Below are 22,650 nucleotides of genomic sequence, written 5' to 3' on the forward strand. Positions count from 1 at the left end.
AGGAGAAACGCAGGATTTTCTTGGGAGGGGAGTGGTAGGGAGTGTGTTGGGGGAGGTTTTCAGAGAACAAAGAGAAAACACGAATACACTGTTCACATAAAAAATAGTTTTTCCGACTAACGTGATCTCATGAATGGCAGTGGACATGCAGAAAGCTGAGACTTCCCATTCCCTGCCCCACACATTTTGTCATGTTACTAGGAGAATGGACTTTAGCCCACAGTGACCACGCTAACCTGAGGGCAAATTAAGACAGAAGCTCTGTACTTACAGTGACCAAGATGGATGCTTCCTATGTGCCTGACATAAGTTAAGACCTCTCAAGAGTCAAGCAAGCAGCAGATTCACATGACAAACCTGTGAAAAATGGCTGAGTTCAAACTTGGCATCTAAAAAAAGGTATTGCAATTAAAGTATTATCACAGAATCTCCCCAACATCTTTTTCAGGTAAGATCACGTCCTCCCCAAAACCTGTTGCTAGACCACTTCCGTGCCTTAGCTGCTGTCCTCCCTTCTTTGAAAAAGCTGCCCCGAGTCCCCAGAGTTTCCTGACACTACAGCTCCAAAACAAGCAAGTGTCCAGCAAGGGTCCAAGTGACTCTGAAGCAGCCCCAGCAAGAAGCAGAGGCTCTGAAGCCAGGAACCCACTGTAGGAGCGGGCAGAGCTTCCCATTAACAGCACAGAGCTGGAGGCCAGTGCTAAGGAAGGTCTGTCCCCATGCAGACTGCACGCTACAAGGGGGCATGGCACGCCCTGAGAATCTGTATCAGCTTTACTCCAGTTTGGGGTTTCAATTAATGGACTCACCTTCATCTTAAAAGAAACCTTTAGCATCAGCCCTGGCTAACTTAATTCTCTACAGTGAGAACAGAATTGAGCTTTAAAAGCTCTTCAAAAGCTGCTAGAAATTTACGGTTCGTAACTTAAGGTCTAGGTCTGAGTATTCATGCTTTCCTGCTGGGGAACGGTGTGACTCCAGAGTTCCTGAGGGTTCATTCAAACTGTGCATTCAAGTACAGTGGCAATCAAAATGCATGGCTGTTTTTGAAAGCTTGAGCTTACATGTTGTATTAGCTGATTGAATCAAATCTGACATTCAAAGAACATAATGCACATCACGTCTTATTAGTAAAAAAGCAACCCAAAACAGAATGATGAATGGAGAGAGAGAATTCATCCTGAGAACATGTTGCGACTTTACAACATCTTGCCATAACCAATATCTTTCCATTGTCACTAAAGAGCCAGCAGACTTAAAGAGGAGACAACGTTAAGGACAGAACATTATCAGCATCACCTATCTTACACAATTTCTTAAAGCTGTTTGGAAATTCAGACAGTTCTTTTGTGAAAAGGTTTCCTTTTCTTACCAAATGCCCACAATCTTCTTTCTGAACCAAAATGAAAAGCAATTAACAACAGTCCACTCCTGATGAACAACCCTACCACAATAAATTGATTTGAACAACTTAGAGGTCAGTATCAGTTCTACAGTAACAAATAAATATGCTTAGCCCAGCTCTTCTGAACAATTTGCAGTAACAAGCCAGAATCAGCGTGCAACAGAGGAAAGCCAGGCTTGGCAATAAGAGCGACAAAAAATTCAAACACATTTCACATATAAAATGAAGCTTGGCAGAAAAGAGCCTTATGAGCAAAGCACTGAAATAGGAATATTTAAATTCCTAGCCCTGCTAATACTGTGGCACAATCCAAGTCATTTAAATCTGTGAAGAGCAGTGTGTGTAAGAAGACAAAAAAAAAAATTAGAACTGTTGACAGATCCAAGACACCCTCTCCTAGTTTGCTACAGGTAAAGTAGAAGCGGCTAACTTTGTGGGGGGGTTTTATTTACTGGAGCATAAAATATCAGTTCCTAAAAATTCTTGGTATAGGTACAGCTGTAGAGAACTCTCTCCTTCTCCTTGTATTATTCTTCTTAAGTACACAAGCCCTTATGAACTGAGTGAATTTTATTCTCTATCATTCAGGTTTATTTCAACTTAGAAAGAACAATGAGCAGCCTGTAACTGCTATTATTCAGGTATATCTGTCTTCATAGAATAGTCATATTTTTCTGTCCGGAGTAAGTTGCCAAAAACTTAGGTTTTAGGGCCTATTCCCTGCACAGCAGGCATGTTCCTCCATTGTGTTGGGCACTTTGTTGTCATTTGCATCTTTGCCAAAGGCAGCTTACATTCTTAGTGCTTTATTTCCTCAAGGTACCAGGAAGCCTACCATTTGGGTTACAACTACATACACATCTACATATCACCTTCATGTTTTATGCATGCCCCATGTTTTTCTCTTGTAAACCTGAAGCATCAGATCCACCATAAACCTCTAACATACAGTGGTTTATGATTCCCCTCAAATCAGATTTATTCATCTGTTTGTGTGCTTTCTTTCCCAGGAAGTCAGCACCAAAAAGAGCTTTCCCACAAGGAAAACCAATTGAAATTGGACTTCTCAAAGGTGGAATGACCACTCACACTCTTTTTTAAATAAAAGCATAAATCAACATTTGTGCTCCCTGTGGAACTGGTATTTGACAGTCTGTTTCAGTCCACCATTCCTGGAAGCCATGTTTTCCTTATTAGCCCTTTCTTCCCCTCTAGGGGAAGCAACTTTGTCCATAATTTTTTTCTCTGACTATACTCATTTTCATGCTGAAGTCATCTTTCACGAACACTACTATTACATTCAGGATTCCTACCTGCAACCTGCCAATTATTTATCATGGCTTCACAGGGCATGCTCAGCTTGAACCTTTATACACCCTCTCTGAAAGTGGATCCATTTAATATTAGTCTATATCTTTCTTCCATATGCCTACACAAACATGTAATTTTGCATAGAACAGTCTTGCAGCTTTACTACCCTTAGCATTGGACTTAAGACCTACGTTTCCTTTTGTGGCTGCAGCAGGTCCAAATAAGGTTAGACTCTATTGAACAGTCTCCCTGGTAAAACCAGGAAACAGACTCATTGCACTGACACAGGACAGCATTTTCAAAACTAGCCTATTGTTATTAGTCAACATAAATAAAAGATGTTAGGTTTCTTAAGATAGGAGAGAAAAGTCTACATGTGCATGCATGGAGTAACCTCAGCTGCCTCTGAATGCTTAGAGCCAGGAATTCATCTTTTATAGCACAGGGCAGCCCAGTTCATGAAATAAAGCAGTACCACAGCTTCAGACTGCTTTGCAGATCTAATAGTATGTGGTTATGGTACTTGCTGAGACCCTGTTCTTATTCATCCCCTATGCCAGACCTGATGTACACATTTAGGCTTCCGAAAAATTCTAAACCATCTCTTGTGAATAGCACCTAACAAATTCCACCAGTCCTGAAGGAGAAGTAACTGCATCATGTTAATACCAGCTACTCGCAAAACACCTGAAAAGGGAATTAAGCTTCAATCTTAAAAGGAAAAATCCTTAAGAACTGCTAACTCTAATCCTAAACTCAGCAAGAAGGTAAAAATACTACTCACCTCTTCATTCCTATCACCTATTAATCCACACAGAAGATGGAAGAAGGATGGCACAGTCCCAAAAAGTCAATGTACAGTGATAAAGGGAGACTTGAATTTGACCCCACATACATAGTTGCCTCAGTGGAAAGAGGAGAGATTTTCTTGCATGGTTCTTAAAATTACTCCCAGTTTTGTGTTGGCTCCTCTAGGAGGAGGGAAACAAAGCACTGAAAGAGAGAAAAAGCTGGAGAGAACTAATTTTGAGAAAACCTTGCAAGGTAAGAATAGAAGATAGATCTAAAAGGAGTAGGATGGAAAGATCCTGATTCGTGCAGTAGAGGGAAACAAGGAAGAATGCACAGGCAGAAATAAAATTTTAAGTGTATTAGTAGCAGAAGCTTTCAGGGGGCAGATGTCAGGGAACCTTATCACTGTTTCCTCATCACTAGCTTCACCTAAGCAGATAATAATGCAGATCCATAGCTCCCTGCAGCTACTACAGTGACAAGATAAAATGTGGATACATGTTCCACCCTGCTTCTGGCTGCCAGCCCCAAGTTAACAGAAACCTCTGAACCAGCCTGCCTGGGAACCCTAAAAGGGCATGAAAAACAGCCTGGAAAAGAGAGGCTATTTTCTCTCATTGCTGAACTGCTGAGCAATTGCTAAGATGCAACATTCAGGTATGGACAAGGCATCTAAATCAGAGGAGATGGGGCAGGCACATGAAAAGCCTCTCTATGGCCAAAGAGGGCAACAGAGACCAGATAGACTTGTGGGAGGTACACTGGAGCAGTTTAGCCATGAAAATCAGAAGACAGCTGGGTATTCTAAAAGGACATTTGCCACATCTTCCTCCTGCACCAGTGCTTGATGAACCAGTACAGCTGGAGTAAAGAAACATAGTTTTGCTCAATGGCAGAGTTAACATGGCAATACAGAACCATGCTGTGCTTAGGAGAGACTTGTTCTTTGCAAATCTTGCTTGGAAACAGAGTTGCTGGAATACAGAAGAATGGGGGGAGAATGAGGGAGAAGGTGGGATATGGACCAAAAAGCTGATCTGTTATGAAAAATAACCTCCTGAGAGCACTAGGAGAAAAATAAAAGATTCTTATCCTTGACTGCAAACACTGTCAGATAGCTGACAAAACCCCTAGGGTAAAAGGTGCCAAGGTAAGTCAAGACTGTTTCTCTACCAATCTCATGTCTCAGATGACTCTGCCCAGAAGGCTACATCGGTAACAGCTTTCCCTGATATAAGACACAATTCTAGTTCTACAGAAAGTAAATTCTACTCTGCTCCACAGGCAGGGGTTCACTCTGCGCTTCTCTATTTCAGCACTCCCTTCTGTCCAAAGTGAAGCAGCCTCCGCAGGCAGACAGAAGAGAAAATGACTGAAGCTAGCTGGACCATCTGCACTGACCTGTTTTGCCCTTACAGAAAGGGAAGACAACTATTTTAAAACCCATCTCCACTAACCTGGCACTGCCGTGGGGCACAGCTTTCCTTTGACTAGAGCCCTGCTGGAATTCTCACCAGCAGGCGAAGGGCTCCTATTTATTGTCTCCAGCCATCTCAGCCCTAGGCTAGCAGCACACGTAGCTGTGGAGGCTCCAAAATGATAGATCTTACCATTGTGTCCATCTTGTCCCAAACACTAACATTATAGATGAAATAGAAAAAGAAAAGAAAAGGAAAAAAAAGACCTTTCTAAATAAGTTTGTTAAAACAATTGAATTCCTTGTACCCTGCAACAAACAAACATATCCTCATAATCTAACCCATCCTCATCACCACAGGCACTGTTTGGCCCATATCCTTGGCCACCTCGGAAAAGAGGCCAGACACCAGTTGCCTCTGGATTCTCTTCCTTGACTCTTTCTGGAAGTTGCTCTTTCTGGACCAGATCACTTATGCCGATGCATAATACAGAAAGTTCACGTTGTCACTGTCAGAACTTCGTTCATTTAAAAAAGCACAGCTCTCTGGACAGTGCTGGCAGTACCTTTCACCAACCACAAAAATATTTGTGAGGGTCATACAGGGGCCTCAGGAACATGTGGCATACAAGGGCAGAGAAGAAAAAGTTGGTGGCCCAATGGCTCTGTCTGTCTGATAGCTGGGATTGCGATGTTCACAGCCTCTCCCCATTGCTACGCTCCACAAGCAAAACGCTTGTGCCAGGGAGAACAGGAGAGCCACTGCAGACCCAGGCTGTGTTCTCAGTAACTTTGATCTTATTACTTTGGTGAGGTTAGAGACAGAAACCTGACACTCAATTTTAAACAGCTTCAAGCCGAAAGACGGCCCGAGTATCTGAAACTCACTGGTCCCTCCTTCTCCCGCCAGCAATATCAGTTGACCCAGCAACACATATTACCTCTCCTTACAAACCACATCGCACTTGATTTTTGAAGAGAAGGCAGTACTGAGCTGTAACATACCTCACCTGGTTCCCACAAGAGGCTTATTTCTGAAGTTTCATGGCAGCCTAGTGGCTAAATCCTATGATATGCTCTCAGCTGTAAAATTGGAAGAGATGCTATCTATCAGCCTCTGTGCTACAGAACCACTTACACCAGACAGGAATTTATTGGAGAGAGTGGCAAGAAGACTACTTCCCACCCATGAAGTGCTGTTCTTTCCTAACACCTCCCGTTGTTAGTCTCTCTTTCTTTCAAGTGCCAAGCTGTCCACTAATTTCTGCGGACTTGTCAGTGGAACTTACTGCACTCAGCACCTGGTAGGAAGGACTCAGTTTCGCCATGGGGCCTGCCAAGCACAACCAGGGGAAGAGACAACAACAAAGCACCGTGCTCTGCAGAGGGACAGAGACACCACAGAAGCAAGCCTGCCATTTCGGATTCTCATGTACCTGCAGAGGCCTTTTAACTGAACTGCAACTCACTTGACTTCTTTCTATTGAACTGTAATCTAACGTTTTACCCAGTTACCATGTAACTGCCCTATTGTATTTAGGCAGAATGGTCTTGGACAGGGGTGACAGAAGTATCCTGCCCATTTAATGACCTGTCACAGAGATACAGAACAGAACAGGGTTTTTTCCAGGGTCAGACTATTTTCTGTCTGGGACTTGCCACCTAACTCTTTACCAGTTGTGGTATCCTTAACTTCTGACTTATGTTTTCATTTTTTATTTTGCTACCTCCTGAAGATAAAAAGCTCAAGATATACTCTAAACAACTGTTTGTTATTTTAGGAGACAGTTAGCTGTTAGTTAAGCAGTGAGGAGCTGATCCTTCCTTTGTGCAGGTGCAGAGCTTTCATGAATATTGACTGAAATGCCTCTAACAGAGACTTGTTCATTGAGATTCAACCTCCAGTAAGTCTGCTTTACGCTGTTACTGCAACATGGTACCATTCTAACAAACAAGTCATTTGTATGACACTGTTTCAACAGCTTTTGAATTTCATATAAACATTTCTCCCACCATACACACAGGCCCAAATTCCTTCGTGAACTTCAGGCACTTAACAGAGGTACCCGAGTTACACGTTTTGCCTCCTTAGGCTCCCTTTGTAGTTAACAGCTAGAGAAGAAGATTTTTTTCCTTTATCTTGTTTTTCTTTTGGACAACAGTAGGCACCTCATGCCTCCGGGTGAAGGGCCAGCTGAACAAAGATGCCAGTTCTCTCCTGTGTGTTGGGAATGGTCTTGTGATAAGACCAGAACAGAATCCCTTAGTTTTAAATGAAACAGTTTGATCCTGCTCACCTGGCCACCAAAAACCTGTCAAAAAAGAATTAACCCAAATTCTCTTTAAACCATCTTTAAAATCTGCTCAACAAATAGAACATCAGGTGACCCCTGGCAAATGGAACTAGAGAGGCAGCATATGTTGTCCCTGCTTACATAAAATGCCTAAGAGCTGCCATCTTTGTGCCTAAATCATGCACCTCTTATTGACAGTCCTGGAGTGGCACATTCTGGGCATTTTGCCCATTCTTTTCTAGAGGTACACATCTGCAACATATAAGGACTTTTATGACAATCAGTGGGTATCAAATATGACGGGAAGGCAATGCAATGTGCTGCCTATTTTCAGCAATGAACCGTCAGTAGGACAAGTAAGAATTTAAGTTTTTAGCTCCTACCAAGACTAAAACAGGAAAAATACTGATAAAATTAACAAGTATCAGCCTGGGCATACTTACACAGAGTAACTAGTCTTGATACATACAGCTACAAACTCATGACATTACACATATACCAAACAATCCCATTTCCACTGCCTTGCACAACAGTTTGTCCCAATGCAAAGGTGTCCCAAGTAGTTACCTAGACTTTTTTCAAATATGCTCTTTGTGCTTAGGCCTGTACTAACTTAGGACCTGCATATATGCTGCAGCTAAATAACCTGCTTCATTGTCTCTTCACTGTCTCCCAGCATTCCTTCAGGTGTAATGATGTGCAAAGTTAACTTAAATGCTGCATATGCAAAATTAATTTTTAAATCAGTGCGCCTCAGCCAAGGCTGTAGCAGATATGTGGAGCACAGACAGGTTTTTCTAGCAATGCACATCTGTTCTTGAAAACATTCAGGAACTGGAGGGTGACCGTTGCTCTTCCATGGTGAAAATAATTTTCCCTGGTATTTCTCACTTTATGCCTTAAATCACTCTCAGGGTCACCCAAATTTAGATACCTTAATAGCACAGTATGATGTTTTGCACTGCAGCCATGAGATTGACATAGATCCTCACTCCTCTGACTGGGTCTATGATGATCACTATATGAGCACAGGTAGCTCCTTCTAATCCCTGGAAGTGACCCCCATTCAGCAACCTTCCTTCTTCAACCTCCCTGGCAGAGCCATGGTGTGTGCCGACACCCAGGAGTCTGACTACGAGCATAGCAGAAATCCAGCAGAAAATGCTTTAGGAGACTCAGGTGAAGTCTTAGGTCTTGGACTGGGCTACAGACGACGCTGTAGAAAAGGTGAAGCTCTTTCCCAGGGAAGCAGGGGATTCTGGAGATCCACCCTAATACTTCTCATTCTGGGATTACCACAACTAGAATACCATCTAGAACAGTGGCGCTCTCATGGCAAATCTAAAAGGCATTGAGGTTTCTGCAACTAAGGATGAAAAAAAGGAGAGAAGCAAGTTGCAGGCAGGACTCAGATGGAAAAGCAAAAGGACATTCCTAAGTCAGTGCTGCAGTAGACACATGGGTTAGGTCATAGCAAAGCTGTGCTGTCTCATGAAGCAATAAGCCAGCTGAAGCAAGTCTTGCAGTGAACTACATTGGCCCTAAGGAAGATATGAAGGGCTAAATGGTGCACTGCACTAACATAACACTCATGATTTATTAAGACATTGGTTTTATTACAAGGTTTGCCACTGATGTGCAGCATGACCTTGGACTAGTCACTCCACCCCTCTGTGCCTCTGGCTGCCATCTGGCTATTTAGACTAAACTATTTGGTGAGAGAGTTAGGTCTAACTTTGGATTAGTTTGGCAGGTAGCACAACTGGTCACTGATACTGCTGGAAGCCATCAAGCGTTACTGAAATAGAGAGCAACCGCACTCACTCACTTGCAAAAGAACCAAATTCACATGGAGGCAAAGAGGCTGCATGACTGGTGGCTCCCAGCACCAGTCTCAGCTGCTCAATTGTGTCTCATGGATTCCTGGATTTACCAAAGCACTTCTTTCAGGGAGCCTGAAAGTACATCTCTGAGACAGATACAAGCATTTGTATTTAACAGCATGTTCAATAAACTGTTCTATACAGCACTTAAGAGTGAGTAATTAAAGGAAATATTACTGCAGTACAGCTTCTCATTAGCAACCTAATTAGCCTTCTGAAAATAATTAACAGTCCTTTCTATAAAGAGAACAGATGACCCATTACATCCATCAGACAAGCAAAACAAATGCCCAAGGTAAGGGAGTTTTGTTCAGGGAGACAGCAAGAGAAGCATCCAGCAGCAGTATCAGTAAAAGGGAAGGAGGAAAGAAGAGAGGGGAGGGAAGAAAAGAAAAAAAGGGGGAGGCAGCCTTTGTTCTTCACCCCAAATGATTTTAAAATGGGCACAAAATGCCTGTGAATAGAAAAAGAAAGACTGGGTTATGTACGTGGGGGCTGGTATATGTATAATTGACTGATGTGTGTGCATGTGCACATGTGCATCAGACATTTGCACTTGTGCATGCTCTCTCCCTCCACTTCCATGATCCACTGATAATCCACTAGCTGCAATGATGAAAAACTCTGCACACCAGCTTCTTGTGAAAGCCAGATTTAAATGTTCTCAAATTCAACTGTTTACAGTCACAACAAGGTCTCTCTGTATGTAAAAATTCCCCAAAGGTCAGATGTTTTGACTATTAAAACCCTCCAGAAATCTCCATTAAAATAAACCATGATTTAATGACACGTGCAGCCCATTTTTTTGCGGCCCACAGAAACAATTCAGGTGATAGTTATGAACAGCATAAAGTACACCAGTCCAAATTTCACAAGTGGTGCTCTGATCAGTTAGTGTGTCCTGAAAGAGTCAGGTATACGCTTTGTGATCAGTGAGTATTTGAAATCAATGTGGGTGAGCAGAGACTTTTCTCTGCTCACGCCTCACATCATAGGCACCAGTGATGTGGGATGTATATGTATATAGGGAAGAGAAGAAAGCAACAAAAACAGGTCAACATATCACTCACTGGTAGCAAGAACTGTGGTATTATCAACAGATGAAGAAGAAATAAGCTAAGAGAGAGTCAAGCTTCCCAACATCGTGTGTTCAGGTAATGCAACAGACATAATAAATCATGAACACGCAGTTGCATTTTCAGCCATTTCTGTGTTCGATGTATATTTACATTTCCCCAGCATGAGCTGAATACTTACAGCCATGAACTGCAGTGTGGCAAAGCCCAGCAGTACAACAGCTTCCAGTCACATCACTATGGAAACCACAAATCCACAGCCTACTCCATTTCTCTGCCTACTTCTTTCACTGGTAACATATTCTTCTAATCTATCCTCTTCTCACTCCTATCCAGACCACAGGAGCACCCACAAACACATTTCACCAGGTTCAGGACCAATCCTTTCCTTCTTCAGGGCCCTTTTTGTGAAACCTGCCCTAACCTTTCAACCCAGCTGGGCAGCCTTCTGGGATGTTTCCACTGCATCTTTCAATGGGGACTGTTCCAGCCCTGTCTGACAAGTTGACAAGTGAGGGATTTCAGCTTCATCTGCCATCCAAGGTCTCCCTCAGCTTCTGGACTACTCCAAAGGAGGCTCACTCTAGAGCAATCCAGCTAGTTTGCTCAAATCAGAAGGCAAAAGCTCTTCTGGACACAAGTTATAGTGACTTCTCTTGATCAAAATATCATTCAGCTTCTTTCCCAAAAGCTTTTTTTTGAAGAGGAACATTTGAAGCGCTCTCAAAATGGGAGAGAAGACATCACAAGACAGCTGTAAATGCAAAGGTTAAACTTTCACTTTAAGAAGCCTGTCATTTCTGCAGCAGCTGCTAATTACAGGTGGCTTTTCCCACACTAAAAATCTGAATGTCTTTCAGCAAAAGCGTAATAGCCAAGAGCAACTCTGGAAGATGCAGAAGGAAGATGGGGAAAATGCTCAGAAGTCTACAATATGGCATGTATGCTGCAACCTGCATATGTGAAATGGCTGAAGGAATCTTCATACAGACTAGCAGGAGGGAAAGAGCAAAATAGGAATAAAAAAACCCTGCTGCTAAATATGTGTGTTTGCTGAAGGAATCTTCAGCAAAGCCTTCTTTCACCCTGACCTCCCAGTGCACCTCTCACCTGACCTCAGAGCAGTTCATGGGAGAATCACAGGAGAATACAGTCTCTGTAGCCCTGTAAGTCCTCAGTGCCTCTCAACTTCAGCTGCTAACAAGGTTGCCAACCATTACATGGACAAATGCCCACTAGTATATAAGTTGCAAAAACTACATATTTCGCAGAGGTTGCCAAACAGCCATTTAAACACATTTTTTTCCACTAAATCACTCTGTACAGAGAGAAAAATTCTACCTGCACTCAGGGAATTTTTAGCAGATGAAACCTGGACTTCTCAGTAAGACGGAGCCAGGAGTGGACTGACATGGTATGAATTCTCTTACACAAAAGAGTCAGCCCCCTCTTTGCAAAAAGAGGACAGAGCAGTCAGTGCTTCCCGTCTCGGTCCTCACTTGTTTCCCTTACTTCACAGCCAATTCCAGGCTGGCATTACTGGACACATCCCAGTTTTGTTGGTGTTACAGGAGTTCCTACCGACAGGCTATAGGATGATGTTACTTCTGTGACTTAAAGGATGTCACAACAACAGTGCAGGAGTCACAGCTTCACGGAGGACAAACTGAGCAGAGCGGTGATCACAGCCTGCAGGGTTGTGTCCCCACTGGTTTGGAAGCAGATCTGCCTGCACCTCCGGTAGACAGCATCCTGAAGAGCCTAAGTGGATGGAGCATACAGGAGGCATTGGAGGAATGAATTATTCATATCTTGTTCTGCTGCCAATGGATCTATGTTTTCTAGTGCCCATACGACTCTCGGTTTTTGTTTTTAACACTAATAGGAGACGTCTGTGCTTCCTTTGATGGTTCTTGAGGGCATGTGATAAGCAGCATTTGCTCTACCCACAGCAATAGTACCATACAACAGAGCGCCTGCCAAACACCGCTTTCTTCAGAAGTACTCATGGCTGCATCATTGACAAAACAGTTGGATGCATTCCAAGAGCTCAGTCCAGCAGCAGCAGCCTTCCCAGGAAGCTGCTGACACTTGTTTTGTTAGAACCTTGCAGCACTGGGCCGAACTTTACTGTTCGGTAGATGACACTTTTTGACTAACTGAAGTCCTGTTTTCAGCTACACAACAGGCAGCAAGGTGACACTCAGAGCTCAAGGCAGCAGCTGACCCTGTTTATCCATGCTGTTAGCATCACCACAATTAAGCTGGTTGCTTTCCTTCAGCAGCTGACTGGGTCTGATCCCAGGAATAGGTGGATATTGGAGCAAGACTTCCTGCAAGAGTGGGACCACAGAATGCTCTGGGCACTATCCAAGAGGATTTCTTTGGCACTGCCACAAAGAGTGGGTAATGAGACCCCCCGAGACAGAGCATAGGCTGAGGGAGGAAAGGTACTGCATGAATCTGAATTATATACATAGCACCTACATACTCGCAATGAGTTCCCAGTTACAAAGAGATTAAAGTATTGTGCACAACCTACCCATGAAACCTTATCTACAATACTGAAAACAATATTGTAGCTTGAACTCCTGCAAAGCCCTATTAGAGCACCTGCACTTAGCCTCCTGCTAGGGCATCCCACCACATACTGCAGACACAGAGCACTCTCTGAAAATGCTGCAGGGGCTGGGGATTGTTGTTCTGATCCCACAATGCCCAGGCCTTCTGCCAGGATCAAATACAAAGCTTCACACTAGCATATAAATGACTGTTCAATTTGATAGCATTTTACATCCACTCTATGCAAGCATAAGAGACTGCAATAGACACAGAACAGTGGCAAGATAAGCCAAAAAAAGATTAGTGGAGTAACACCCTGGTGAATCAGGTACAGAGACTGAATGGCTTGGTAGGGCCAGGAATAGATTCCGCATCATCCGACTCACACCTCTGCTTTCACCATCAGAGCAACCTTCCACTCTTTACCTACTGCTCTCATTTAGTTTAGAGTTACTGTTCCACTGTCCTGATTGTTTTAATTGCCTAAGGGTATCCGTGTATGAGGTTTTAAAGAACCAATAATGCTAGGATGAGTTTGGCAATCTAAATTCCAAGTGATCAGAACGATACGACACAAAAGCAGAGAGAAATCAAGAGCAATGTGTGCAGATGTGACCTTATTTACACTTCCAGACAGCAACAGCAGTTTGAACTGGCGCAAGTAACTCCACCTCTTAACTAGTCCTTATCCGCTCTACACATCTAAATTTCAAAGGTCCCATCTACAATGCACTCAGCTTTGTACTCAGGGAACTGCTCTAGTTTTCTGGTCTATGAGTACACTCCCACTGTTTTTAGCCTCCAGCCCTTACCTTTTCTGGGGAGAAATCCTGGAGTTCTCCCACTCTTTGGCCAGCTCCCAGTTTACAGCATCCGTGGATCGAGCAGGTTGACTTGAGCAGGTCCAAGCAGTTTCAGATGCCTGCCGTTTTCGGGCCAGATGCGTGTGACCAACAGCTAACAGGCTGACCAGACAGCCTTCCTAAACCAAAGTAGTACAGTTTAATCTTAATGAAGCACAATGTAGGAGGCTTTAAACAATGAAAGAGCTATGTGTATGAATAGCTTAGCTCCAGTTTATCATCAGGCCCTGGACTTCTTCAGGCAGGTGCCTCTATCTGCCCCTCATCCAGGCGCAGCTTTCCGGCAACTGCCTCTCCTCTGGTTAGAGTCTTTCTATTCTTCACTGTCCTTTAGATCTTTTGGATCCCAGCCATGGCAAACACATTGAGCAACTTCACTGGAGCCAATGGTTAAAGGTTCTTCACTGCTACCATCTCAGCCAACGTCTCTTTTAACCCTTGGAGGGTCTACCAGAAAGTGCTTCATCTCTAGTTTTCCTGCTCATTTCCCATTTTTGAAGCAAGCCTCATCACGGTCTCCTTTTCATCCTAATCCTCCCACTCCTAACACTGCCTCCCTATGTTTCCCACCTTCTCCTCATTTTTCCAGTCATTCCACTTTTCTTGTCTCCCTTCCCCACTCCAGGGCAGAATGTGGCCTCCTTGGACCTCAACCCTTGCCACTGCCTCCCGCCCATCCACCACCCCAACCTGTTGCCGGAAGCACTGCCACTACCTCCTCTCCCCTGCTCCGGCTCATCGACTTCCTTCCACCCCTGTGTCACAGCCTTGGGCAGCACAGCTGCACAGCCCAGGCAAGCGCAGCCCAGGAGCTTGGGCTGTACTTCTCCTTCTCTTCAAGTGCTGACATTTAGTATGCCACGCTACTGATTTTACAGAAGTCACACCTCAAGGTGCAGGCTCCGATACACAAATAGCTAACATCTGACTAGCTTTGCCCTCTTGGATCTGACACTGAGGGCTCGTCTACACACAGCGTTTTTCTGGATTAGTTCCATGCAAAGGGGTTGCAGAGCAAGAACATTTATGTGTCAAACTGCATATCAGCTGAGATCTTCAAATTATCTTAATGGATTTAGGTGTTCAAAAACTGAGATCCAACAGAAATTCAAGAGAAAAAAAAAGTCTGTTTCTATTTAGATAGCACTGGCCTACAAAAACATTCCAATTAAAAATGCTGATTAAATAACTAATCCTCCCCCTACAAAACCCTCCTACCAAGATTAACACAGTGATGAATAAGCATAAAACCATTAATTAAAATCAATGTAACATGGGCATTATAAAGACGGATTTAGAACCTTCTGCATATGCACTAAGGCTTGCATCTACTTTGTAGTCCCACTTCCCATGAGAAATAGTTGCTATTTTAACATTTTTATATCAGATAGAGAAAGAGTTTTTTTGTTATAACTGAGCTAGCTCTGGTTTACATCATTCTAAAATTGTATGTTCTTAAAAATTATTTGCATATATGTTATTTTCACTATATGCATTTTGTCACAGCTGAATATAGGTTTCTACTGAACTATTTAACTTTATCAGACACATGCAAAGAAAAACTTAAAAAGCATTTTCCCCAGAACAACAGGAACATTGAGAACTTTTTACATAATCAGATCTGTTTGATCTGTAAAATAGCAAGGAACAAATCCATATGAAATAAGCAACTGCAGTGCACTTGTGCCTTTCAATGCACAAATCTGAGCATTAGACAGGAAAACACACTACCGTGCTTCAACCAACAGCTATGCCTCCAGTTCATCCATTGCGCTTCTTTGTTCAGACAAGAAGCAGATCTGATCTCGTAACACAGTTTATAAACACTTGTGAATATACCTGAACGCCTGCTGCCAGGCTGAACACATCCCAGAAAAATCAAGAGCAATGTTTTCAAAAGGGTATATTTATTGTCAGTTGAGTCCAAGGTGTCTCAGTTTGGGCACTCTGTCCCAACTCAAAGGCCTGGCATGGAAAAAGGGGAACACAGCAGGGCTGAAAGGGCCTTCTTGTGTGAGAGCAACGCAGATGCCTCGCCAGAGTCCATCTTACTGAAGGCTGCTGTTCCATGGAGGCTTTAAGCCAGCCTAACTTTAGGCCAACACAAGTCCCACTTTGCCCTTTGCTGCACAATTTAACCCCTTCCCTTGCCCAGCGCTAAGGTCACCCACACAGCCTCACACTGAGCCAGACCAAAGAATTCGTCATTCATTTCAATACTACCCCCAAAAAGCCTAATCCTTCTCAGCCATATCAGTCCCCGGACTGGGCATACAGAGCAGCTACCACATGGCTTTACTGGCACCCAGCAAGAAGAAGTTCCTTTTTGCAAAAATCTTAATTTCTATGAGCTCGAAGAGCTTGTGAAACCATAGCTTTAGTTACATGTGTATCTACAATAAAAAAAAATAATCAGGTGAGAAACTCTTCATTAGCAAAGGTTATGTTGTAACATATGAGCAAAGAGGTAGAGCTGAGCATATATGTTTAATCTTAAAGTTCACATACTTATACAATACAACATTCAGGCTGCTCAGGTAAGGGGATTTTTCTTTGCTTTTTGCATATAAATGAACTTCCTGTCCTGAAATACTAATGATTAAAAAGGTGAAATGTTTGTAGTAGGGCTAAAAGCAGTGGTGTGGCCATTCAGCTGCATATACAGAAAGAGCTAAAATCCATTGTAGAGGCCAGACTCAGGCTTTTCTGTCACAGTGCTGTAAAACAGTTACCCTGGTACTTACCCAGGCACTGACGATTACCCTAACAAAGACACCAACATTCCTGGTGTCAGCAGACTGGGGACTGCACATTAGTATAAATAAGTAGCAGCACTCATCAAATGAGAATACAGATAACGTGCAAACAAAAAAAGGAAAGCAAATTCTTGATTGTGAAGTTGTTACTTGTGTGTTCCTTCTGTCTATTTTAGTATTTATACTTTTTCATGATTTCAAAAGTGCTCAAGAAAAGAGAAAACTCAGATTCGTGCAGCTACCTGGTGATAAAAATGAAACTGTTCGACGAAAAGAGAAAGTAAGTCACAACACTGTTCAGCGACTTATCTGGGATTCTCCAGCGACAGAAGTGCCAAATTTGGAAACAGAAAGCAGACGTTCATCTTTTCAGAAATACACCCCACTAACACAACTCATATCGAGGGGGTTGCAGGTCTCCCTTCAACTGAATTCCCAACACACCTTCCCTTGCTGCCTTTGGGCTTTCGAACCAGCACGCTGACCAGCTGGGGTCTGAACATCTCTGAACCTAGACTGGTACGCAGAACACAAAACATGGTAGATGTGGCTGAATGCCCTTCCCAAGAGGACCAAATTACCTCATAGAGATACCTTAGGCATGCTACTGCCACACAACCTCCACTTCCTAAAGGAAATGTCTCTCTTCTGAAAAATAAATAAATAGACAGATAAAAATCTCAAAACCAAGTCTGCAAAGCAACAGCTTTCAGCTACCCGAAGAAACAAAGCATGGATGGTTTGGTACATCCTTCCCCAAGTATCTCTAGGTCAGTCCACTAGCTCTACTGAAAGCTTCTGACAAAGCCTTGAGAATCACATTTTCAGATCTCCAGATTTTCAGATTTCTTTTAAAAGCCTCGCTGCCACCCAAAAGCTGAAGGATCTCGGGCAGATGCCTGCACCCCCACAGAACTACACTATCTGCAAGTGATCTGTGACCATTTATTGTCAAAGGAGAAATGCGGTTAGAATAATTGCCAAGAGTCTTCGCTTTTTGTTGTTGTTATCTTGCACTCTGTCTTAAAGAAAAAAGAAAAAAAAATTGGTTTCAAACACACACACACAAACTCCCTCGTGCTGCTAGAACTGTCTTATACTATTCAAATCTCACTTACTTTTTCTCTGTGTACACTCTTCATTGCTTATGTTCTTTTCAGTCTTTTCCTGCTAAGACAATGAAAACGAAACAGCTGTTTTTACATTCAGGTTCTCATGCATTACCATGGCTCCCAAAATTTTGAGGCCAGCTGCCACTGTGAAAGTTTCGGATTTCTCACAGATTGCCATATATCCCTGCCACCTACCTTTTAACATAAAAACTCTCACTCGTTTCCTTACTTTTCATGCTCTCGAGGATAAGCTATAGACTACTTTCCATAGCCTGGGGAGCAAAAGAGCCACGGATCAAAGTGCAGAGTCACTGCACTAGCACAGCAGTGTCTGTAGGCCAGAATGGTTATTTACTTATATTCAAAACACCTCACTGTTTTTAAGAGCTCATCTAGCACTTTTCTGTTGATTTCAAGTCCTGTGAATACTTTTCTCTAAATTTGGGGTCAAATCTGACCTCACAATACGCCAGTTAAGCAGTAGGGGAGTTAAAAAGGAGCAAATCTCACAAAACTCCACCTCCACTTGCTTTCTCAAGGAGCACAGAACACACGTTATATCACGAAAGCAAACTCACCAGCTTTGGGGTAATTGAAGGCAGGGTACTGTTGCCTAGCAACTTCTCTGATTACCATTTTTTTTTTCAATTATCACATGCATACTTAGTTATGTTGCATAATAATATCTCACTTTTATGTTTCCTGACCCAATTTAAAAACAAAAAAAACTATCACAATTAATGCCTTTGGTCTCTTTTCTTGCAACACAAAGTACAAGACAGTAGCTCAAGAATAGGTTGAAACATTAGTACTCCTGAATTTTATTCCTGACTTTTCCTGGCTTGCTGAATGTGCTTATACAAGCAATTTATTTTATCTACTTGTCTGCAGAATGACACTAATACTACCCACCTCACAGAGACGTAGCAAGAATTCATTAAGAATAGAGAGATTCTCAGATGAGAGATGCTGTGGGAGTGCTGGTGTTCGCATTTACAGCCTTTTAGTACTCCAAACGTTGCTAAGCCCTAGTCGAAAGCATAGCAAATTCTAACCATTGTCAGGACATCATCCAGTCCTTGTTTTCCAGATAAAAATCTCAAACCATGAAAACTACATTTCTCCCATCAGAATAAGACACCTTCCTGTCCCCTATGTCTGCTAGCTGCCAGGGGGAACCCTGCAGCAAGAAGTAACATACCCCAACTTTTGCAGCTCTTGGAGCTCTTACCATGAAGATCCAATGGGAATCAGAACAAGTGCACATGCACACATGACATTGTTAGAAATCACACTGTTCTATTTATTGATCCAATCTTTGAAAAACTAGTTGCCTTTATGGTGAGCAATAATACCTCATTAATACAAATATCAAACGGAGGTATCATTTCCAAAAGGATATAATTAGCTAACACAAGGACTTGGATTCTAGAAGTTGATCTTTTGCACATCCACAAGTTATACACCAATATAATGCAATAAACTGGCTTCTTTATACAGGTACCTCTGTCTTCAACAGCACAGAATACGAATAGCTCAGGTGCCTGGAGCGCTCCTGATACTAGTCTCTGTCAGCTCAAGTGACTGAAGCTGCTGCTTCGGAAACGCATTATCTCATCTCCATGGTAAAGTATTAAGCAGCAATGAAAAACCCAAAGCAACATCAGTGAAGTCCTGTATGGCTAAGGAATTATTACATTACCTTTACAGCAGCTCCTCTCTTTCTGGTAGATATTAGAGCATCTTATAAACTGTGCCCTACATCCTGCAGCTCTTGTGCAAGTGCACTTCCAGTTAAAGGCTTAACTGGGAGATCTGCCTTGGAAAGAACTGCTGGATCAAAATAAACCTACTCACACGGTATCCATCATGCCTCTAGGGATATTTCTATACACATTTTGAAAATGCCACAAATCACAAAACAAAGAAATAATTCTTCCTCTAGAACTTACTTGAAACATCCTTACCATAAACCTTGGCTGATACAGAAGGAAAAAAAATACATATATATATATATATATATATACACACACACACACACACACCTTGTGGGTTATGCAAGCCTAACTTTCAGCATAGGAGGGAACTGCAAAATACACAGTGCTACCATCAGGCATGCTCTCCTATAAGCAGTGAGAAATGACACTGTCTAGAGCTCTGTATAGCCACAACCCCCTGGCCAAGATTAAACTGCTAGAGCTGAATGAGTTTGACCCTTTTCTGCACACATATTCTGGGTGAAAAAAAACAAAACAAAACAGAGTCCCCATCCCCAGAAGGCACTTCGCAGTACACACAGCACTATGTCACAGCCATTCACGCGCGAGAGAGCTTCCCCCTTCGCAAATACTTCACGATCTCTTTCGCGCTCCTAGCAAGCTGCCAAACGGGACCGAGCGGTGGTTCCCAGACTCCTTCACGAAAGGTACCTTCAACGTACACTGCACTTGAGAGCAGAGATCCAGCAAGGAAAGAATCAAGCAACAGCTTTGCCTGTTTATGCTACCAATGCTTATCTAATGCCTACTCCAGCTCTGATCTTATGCAAGGAAAGCAAGACAGCACGCAGTTGTGGTAGAGAAGATTGTCTCTGTGGTCTAATCCAACTTTGACAGAAGTCTGTCGGGGTGGGGGAGTCTTGAAATAAGGTTGTGGCAAACTCTTAGGCACTGACACTGATAAAAATCTAGAACAGAAGAAAGGATAACATAAAATGTTTCTTTCTTTTATACGGACTAATAACTGGACATCTCTCAACTAGTAGTAGATAGGTATTCTCATTCAGCTATTCCTGCAAACAGAAGTTTCTAAAGCAGTCTAGCTTTTCTTTAGCCTATTAGGACATGTTAAAGAGCAGTGTACAACTGCATACAAGTTTCTTCTACGCTTGTTTTAGCTGGCCTGTGAGATGCATGGGAGCTGGCTCGTAATCGGCATTATTGGGCCTATCATTTACAGAGAGGAATGCAGCACTCCAACTGACCAGAAAGAGCACGTTGTTCTGAATTGGCACAGATGTTGGTAATTTGTTCCTGTGAAGCCAAAGCCTTTGCCCAGTCTGGCTCTCTGTCAGGACTCTTTCTGGTTGCCTGCACAAGCACCTTCACCTAAGAGCTCAGAAACCATCTGGATACTTCCGCCTCATGTATCATCCCATAAATGTAAAAAACCAGACCAATTTATTTCTGATGTACAAGGCAAACTGGCCCTCTGCTCCCCTACCCAGTCTGTACTGAGCCTGCAGAGCTAATACATGTTCAAGCCATACAGTCACCAGAGAACTCTAAAATACATACAGGAAGCGGATGTGAGAAGTAATATGGGATGATTTACAAACCCATACTAATCATAGTCACAAACAGTTAATACCTTCACATAGGACAACATTAGCTCCTCAGATGATGAAGGTTCTTTTGGAAGAAATAAGGAAAAATAACTATACTCCACCTTTCGTAACAGACAGGTTTTCTTTCGAGAGTGCAACTTCCACTCATATCATTCAACTTCATTTCATTTGCCTCAGATCCAGCCCAGGAACACCTCTGTAGGATACTGCTTCATTTACAGGAGCGGATGGGACAGCAGGGACCACTGTTGTGTTCGGCCAGGTGTTGTTTCCCCATCTGCGAGGAACAGCTTACGCATCTGAAAAACCGTCAAGGTATTGCAAGAGCCCATGGGAGCCAGCAGTACTTTCCACAACAGGAAGGTAAGGAGTGGGAGCAGAAGTTTTTTCTGCCTCCTGCTGGCAAACAATTTCTCAGAGGAACTGACCCATTTTCCACAGAATAATTAGCCCAAGGGGAATGGAAGGCTGCTGCACTTTAATTAGCCATGCTCTTACCCCTCGTCTTACCATGTAACAGCAGTCAGCCTGAGACTGAGAAAGGAAGCTTAATTTCACTTCCTTAAACATAACATTTATTAAAGGCAATCCAGAAACATACAAAATCCTAATGCACAAATGGCAACAGCAGAATTTCCCATTACTTCTATGGTTTCAATGTCAGAACAAGCAGGTCACCCTCTTGCAACTACCCTTTAAACCTCCTCAGAAATAACAGGCTTTTCTTTTGTAGGTATTTTTTCAGGATACTTTCTCCTTCATCTTCCATGAGGAAAAATTGCTTTCCCACTGTCAAAAAGTTTAAGGACAGAAAGGACTCTACCTAATCTAGTCAGACCTCCTGCATATCACGGTTTATTGAATTTCATGCAGTTTCCTTGCAACCGAGCTCAGTAACTTGGATAAAGACAGAAATCCTTTAGTTTGAGATTGGATTTACATAACATGAACAAAGAGCACAAGAAACCAAACTACCACCAATACAGCAGCTACAAAACTGGCAAAGAACTGTTTAAATGAGTCTCACACAGCTGACCCTCAGCAGATGATCCACATCCTATGCTGCAGAGGAAGGGGAAAACCTACTAAGTCTGTGGCTTTCTCAGACCTAAACTCAGTAATAAGTATGATTCTGAGGATACATACAAGACTTAACATTAAGAGATCTAACGTCAGCAAAAAGCTCTTTGTTTTCCCCCCTGAGAAGAGCACGCAACCTCTTCTCCCTCTGCCCGGCCCCAGCCCCAGCCCTCCTCCTTCCTGTTGTGTTCTGTCCCTGATTGTGGCTAATTTCTAATGCTTCGGGGGAAGGCAAAAACTAAATTCATCTGGCTAATTGTGCAATAAGAGGAAATGTCCTTCCTGCACACAATGCAGTGACTTGCTGCAGCCTGAAGCATGAGAACTGAGTACAGTCTTTGTCTTAATCAAATACACAGGTATTACAAGTTCATTTAGGACATCACAAAACTTCTCATTCTCTCCACAGCTCCTGATGTGAGGGAATAAGTGGATTCACAAACTAGGGGCCAAAGGGATCCCTGCATCTGCATCTCTTAGAACGTCTCCAAGATGCTGAATTAAAGTATAAATTGGGATATCTTTCTACAATCTAAAGACTCCAAACAATGTCAAGCCCACTACCTCAGCCAAAGAACACTTTCTATGTTTACTTACTCTCAAAATCAGGAACTTGCATCTTATTTCAAGGTTAAATACGTCTTTCACTGTTAGGCAGTTATAACATTATCAGCAAAACTGCAAGTCCCCACTATCAGTTATCATTTCCATAGGTATGCAGTGATACAGCTTACTCTCAACCCACATGTCAAT

At 42.7% G+C, this 22,650-nt stretch overlaps 1 protein-coding gene across 7 annotated transcripts in view; it reads right to left on the bottom strand.

Annotated features, from left to right (window-relative positions):
* TMEM229B (transmembrane protein 229B) overlaps window positions 1-22,650 on the bottom strand; it is a 34,806-nt gene that overhangs the window by 9,741 nt on the left and 2,415 nt on the right. For 2 of the 7 annotated variants that reach the window (XM_067296583.1, XM_067296586.1), the window contains exons 2-3: window positions 13,553-13,722; window positions 272-357 (exon numbers count right to left, since the gene is read on the bottom strand). The gene's annotated coding sequence lies outside the window, so the exon portion shown is untranslated. Of the gene's footprint in view, window positions 1-271; window positions 358-13,552; window positions 13,723-16,803; window positions 17,378-17,477; window positions 17,653-20,918; window positions 21,117-21,567; window positions 21,605-22,650 lie in introns of those variants that run through there. The other 5 variants (XM_067296589.1, XM_067296590.1, XM_067296588.1 and 2 more) reach the window with 4 other exon arrangements.

The sequence above is a fragment of the Apteryx mantelli genome, chromosome 4, assembly GCF_036417845.1.
Source record: "Apteryx mantelli isolate bAptMan1 chromosome 4, bAptMan1.hap1, whole genome shotgun sequence".
Taxonomy (NCBI): Eukaryota; Metazoa; Chordata; class Aves; order Apterygiformes; family Apterygidae; genus Apteryx; species Apteryx mantelli.